This window comes from Diadema setosum, unplaced genomic scaffold (genome assembly GCF_964275005.1).
Source record: "Diadema setosum unplaced genomic scaffold, eeDiaSeto1 scaffold_28, whole genome shotgun sequence".
In the NCBI taxonomy this organism is placed as follows: domain Eukaryota; kingdom Metazoa; phylum Echinodermata; class Echinoidea; order Diadematoida; family Diadematidae; genus Diadema; species Diadema setosum.
The window spans coordinates 145,040-150,814 of NW_027307654.1; the positions used below are offsets into that span (position 1 = coordinate 145,040).

Sequence of the window (5,775 nt, forward strand, 5' to 3'; positions counted from 1 at the left end):
GCAACATCTCCTCTAGCAATTTCGCTAATTGCACCTTTCTTGCAAAGCAAATTGACTTCTTTTTCGATGGCAGCTTTCTCCTCGTGGGAGAAAGGAAAGGAAAGGGAGTTTCGTGATTGTTTGGGAGTAGAATCGAAATTGATTTTGTAGCCAGTGATGGCATCAATTATCCACTGATTGGATGTTATAGCCGACCAAGCGTGTCTGAAGAACCTGAGTCTTCCTGCCTGGAATTGTTGATGTTTTGAACTTACTAGTTTTTTGAAGAGTCGTCAAGGGCATTTCGCTGCTGGCCAGCAGTCTCCCGAAATCTCGGAGGGGGAGGACAAGAGATCGTGGCAGGCCGGAACGATCTCTGTGGAGGTCCATGACGGTTGCCTGACCGCGTATCGCGGTAGTTGTCATACGGGCGAAACGCCGGACGTCTGCCACTCGTGAGGTTGCCGAAACGGCGGCGGTATCTTCCTACTGACGGGGCGATCTTCTGCCCCACCAAATAGGTATCTCCCACTGATTTCAATGTCGCCGAAAGGTCACCACCGAAAAGTGTCTGACCCACTGGCACGGTTCGGCTGCAAATTCCCAGATACTTTGGGTTGAAAGATGGCTTTAAATCTTCTCGGCGCTTCTCGGCGAGATTTCATACGTGGCATGTCCCGCCAGCGTTATCCCATCCAGCGCCAATCGTTTGACGCGGCTCACATCAACTGCCCTCTTGTCGTCGGCGGCATCATAAAGTTCTGCCAGGATATGGGCGTAAGGGATCATTCCCCGTACTACGGCTTTTTGAAGTTTTTGGGCTCGAGAGTCGGCCGCTCTAGCTTTGGTAGGAATGGACGCCCATAGCTGTTCATCGACACGGGGGGTGCACAGCGCCTGGGCGTTTGCAGGCGTTAGATATTGCTTATCCAGTTTTTCAAGACACTCAGTCTTTGGCCGCATGGTCACGACTAATGTTAGCCGGGTAGAAAGTGCGTCGAAAATGGGCTTTCCAAGCACCTCGGGGCCATGGCCATATAATTCGTCGTCAGAGTCAAAGCCAGTGTTTTTGTTCACTTGTGCAGCGGAGAAAATCTCAAGGTCCGCTTCTGGGTCATAGCTGACCTGACGGCTTCGGGATGACACGCCTGATACAACAGACTCTTCCGCAAAGATGCTTAACAAGTCACCTTCATCATCCCGGCTACGCAGAGGATGCCCGCCGGCAGTTTGGGGCACATGCTTCGCATGCTGCCCGGCGGGATGTTGAGCGTCAGATGGTTGGTTGTCCATTAAAGCTGCTAACTACGTTTTTAACAGTTCGAAATCCGTCATCGACGGCACAGCAGCTGTGGACGGGACTGGGCCCGTCGACTGTCCCCCGACTTCCGACATATCCATAGTTGAGAAACTGCGTATGATAAGACGAAGACGTAACCTCCTGCCGTTCACACAAGAAAAAGATGAGAGGCGTGGAATATCCACCTCCTTTATATGCACTCGAAGACTCAAACTCATTATCATGACAATAGACTTTGAATCCTCCACCTGTGTGAAGCTCCTGCCTAAAGCACGAGCAATATGCAACCCCATGAAGCTTGTACGAAGTATTACGTGATAGAATTACACATCCAGCACCACAACACAGCAAGTTTTTCACGCTGTGACATTATTCTCTTTATAAAAAGTCATAATTAGAAAAAAAAAAATAAACCAAATGGGGCACCAAGTGTTCAACCTATTTCAATGGGAAAGGAAACTAGATGAAGTAGACTTAAGTAAGGAGTTTAGAGTAGACAAAAAAACACACTATATAACAAGTAGACCAGTTGGGAGTTGGGAGTAGACGAGTTGGGTGTAGACCACTTGGGTGTAGACCAGCTGGGAGTAGACCAGTTGGGAGTAGACCAGTTGGGTGTAGACCAGTTGGGAGTAGACTAACTGGTTATTAGACTAATTGAGTATTAGACAAGGTGGATGTAGACCAATTGGCTATTAGAAAAAATTAGCTGTAGACTATTTCATTCATAGACCTTACGATAAATAGACGAAATGGCCAATAGACATAATGGGTATTAGACGAAATGTGACTTAGACTAATTAGAGATAAGATTAAATTGTTAGTAGACGAAATGGCAATTAGACTAATTGGCATTTAGACAAAATGGTTGGTAGACAAGTTGGTAGTAGACGAAGTGATTTTAGACGAGATGGCATTAGACTAGGTGAACAGTGGACAGTAGACGAGGTGCCAGTTTACCCCTCTTTCACATTATGTTCATTTCACTTCCTTTTCGTTGCTATAGCAACAACATGACAAAAACTGCCTTTTAAAGAAAAATAATAAGTATTTCAATTAACAGGAAAGTATGAATGAAGTAAATCCGTAGATAATACATTTCTGTAAGAGTTGGATTTTTTTGTGTTCTTTCCCTTATTTTGGGAGTGCCGTACACGAATCCACCTGTTGCCACATTTCTAATTGACATCTTTAGCCGTTGCCATGGCAACCAGTTATTTTCTTTAAAAGAACATGTATTCCTCATCAAACATTATAAAAACTTACTGTAATTTCCAACAGATGTCAATATGAACATATTTCTCTGATTAAATTAAATATCACAATTTCCGAATATCACAGCTACCTCATAGTGTTGACGGTCACCATGGTAACAGCTATTTTTTAAAGAAAATAATTATTTTCTTAAAATCAAAAAGCATGAAATCATGAAAAGATTGATGGAAAAAGTTATTTCATTACCAGTTAGGATCTAACTATGATTGTCAGCTTTTTTTTTACTATGCTAATCTCACATTATTATCGTTACTATAGCAAAAACATGAGGAAAACTTTCTTTCATAGAAAGAAAAACTGTTTCATTAAAAAAGAAATAAAGAATAATATAAACAAGCGATCATTTTCAGAAAAGTTTAAATCTTTTGTGCATTTTCACCTCTTTTGGGGATGGTGAACAGGAATGCACCTGTGCGTGGTCATTTTTTTAAAATGATGTCTTCAGCCGTTGCCATGGCAACAAATTATTTTCTTTAAAAGAACATGTGTTCTTCTTTAAACATTATGAAAACATACTGTTAACACCAAAATGTGTCCAGATAAACATGTCTCTTTAATTTACTAAAACATCACGATTTTTCAATTTCATGGTTACCTCATAACAATGACAGTTGTCATGGTAATAACAATTTAGTATGAAAAACATAAAAAATGACAAGATTGAGTAACATACTTACAACAAATTACTGTCGGTTCTCTTTTTTTTCACTATAGTCATCCCACTTCGTTCTTGTTGCTATAGAATTAACATGAGATAACTACTTTTTAAAGAAAAAATTAACGTTACTCATTAGATAAGGAAGGAAAGAATTCACTAAACAAAAAACAAATAAGTAAAAACACAAAAGTTTAGTCAGCTTCCTGAATTTCTGATCACATTGCACCTTTAAAACCTGAAATATCCGAAATAATGGTTAATATTTAACATGGTTGCCATTGAAATGCATCAATTTTTAAAGAAAAAAATCTTCAAGAAAAAAAAATGTGAAATTATGGCCTAACTTTTGAAGTATTGCAAATGAGCAAGACTATTAGCCATATATAATTCTATTCGCATCATTTCTGTTCCTATATCGCAACAACATGTTAAGGAATAGATTTTTTTGACTATATATACCCAGGAAACATAATGACAAGCAATACAAATGTCTAAAAACCTTCCCAAAAGTTCCAATTTTCTCGTCATGATGTACTCTGTTTCAGCATTAATGTCTCCGAGACATTTGATAACCTTAAATGACTATGATACCTCCTCTATAGTAATTTCCAACAGATTGCTATAGAACTTTAAAATCCTTAAAAAACATTTTTCTCATGTTATTGCTATGGCAACAGAAATGGTGTGGAATGAACGTTGTGAAAACAAAAGCTGATAGTAATTTGTAATGAATATGGTACTCAATCTCGTCATTTTTTAATTTTTTTGTTAAAATATCAGTATTTTCTTTTTAAGAATTGTTACTATGGCAACTGTCATTGCTATGAGGTATCAATGTAATTGAAAAAAAAGGATTGTTTTTACTAATTGAGGAAAAATTTTTAATGACATATTTTGGCCTTAACAACATGTTTTATGATGTTAATGAAAAACACATGTTCTTTTAAAGAAAATAATTTGTTTCCATGGTAACGGCTGAAGACATCATTTAGAAAAGTGGCCATAGGTGGATTCCTTTTCAGCATTCCCAAAAGTGCTTAAAAAAAAAGGGCCGAAAAATTAAACTCTACAAAAATTGATTATTTATTTATCTAGTTTTTCTTTTACTGGGGAACTTCTCCTTTCTAGGGGAAAAAAGTTGTTGCCATAGCAACGATAATAATGTGGCATGAACGCAGTGAGAAAAACTGATAATTATCATAGCAATTTGTAATGAGTATGCTACTCAAACTTTTCATCTTTTCATGCTTTTTTATTTAAAGAAAATAATTTTCTTAAAAAAATAGCTGTTACCATGGCAACCGTTATTGCTATGAGGTTGCTGTGACAGTCGGAAATTGTGAGTTTAATTTGATTGAAGCGTGATATGTTTATGTTGACTTATTTTGATGTTTTTAGCATGCTTTGGGATGTTTAATGAAGAATACATGTTATTTCAAAGAAAATAATTTGTTGCCATGGCAACGGCTAAAGATGTCATTTAGAAATATGGCAATAGGTCGATTCGTGTTTGGCACCGACAAAATATAGGAAATAGCTGAAAAAAATCTCACTATACAGAAATTTATCATCTATGGACGTATTCTTGCTTTTTTTTCAATTGCAATGCTTATTTTTCTTTAAAAGGCAGCTTTTGTCATGCTGTTGCTATAGCAACGAAAATGATGTGAAATTAACATAGTGGAAAAATAAGCTGATAATCTAGATAGCAATTTATGATAAATATTCCACTCAATCTTGTGATGTTTTCTTGCCTTTTCATGAAAAATATTATTTTTTCTCTATAAATAGTTGTTGCCATGGTAGCCGTCATTGCTATAAGGTAACCATGACAATATGAAAATTGTATTCTTTCTCAAGTGTGATTAAAAAGGATTTATAATTACATATTTTGGTGTTTACATCTCGTTTTTATGATGTTTAATGAAGAATACATGAAGAGTTTGTTTGCAAAAACCGATAAGTCCATATTTGTCAAATGGAGATATTTGCGATTACAGGTCAAGAAAAATAAAGAGAATAATAAGAAAATTTTTGTTTCTTTTGACCATAACTTAAAAAATATACCTGTATAGGTAGTGAGCAATATATCGTTTAAAAGGTATTATTTTGTACTTTATGACAGAGATCGTACTTCAAAATCTTCAAAAATGGACTTATCGGTTTTTGCAAACAAACCCTTCACATGTTCTTTTAAGGAAATTAATGTGTTGCCATGGCAACGGGTGAAGACGTCGGTTACAAAAATGGCAACAAGTGGATTCGTGTTAAGCACCCCCAAAATAGGGGAAATAGCACAAAAAATCAAAATCTACAGAAAATTTTAAGAACATTACAACTCGCCGTCTACTAATAGCCACAGTCTACTTCTATGCATGGCGGGGGGGGGGGGGGGGGAGCAGGGAGAAGACGTGGGCGAGTGTTATCTCCACCCTTCCCTTCCGATGGAGCTTTTGCCTTTTGCACTAGGCTACGGTCACAACTCAAAGTGGCGGCCGACCGATTTGTCGCCTGTTCTGCTGTCGCCGTGGGAATTTCTCAAGAGCTAACAAACAGCAACAAC

The 5,775-nt window shown here is 37.8% G+C and overlaps 1 pseudogene; it reads right to left on the reverse strand.

The window, feature by feature from the left end:
• Nucleotides 1-253: 253 nt before the first annotated feature.
• On the reverse strand, nucleotides 254-1,272 carry LOC140245743 (uncharacterized; annotated as a pseudogene).
• Between the last annotated feature and the right edge of the window lie 4,503 nt (nucleotides 1,273-5,775).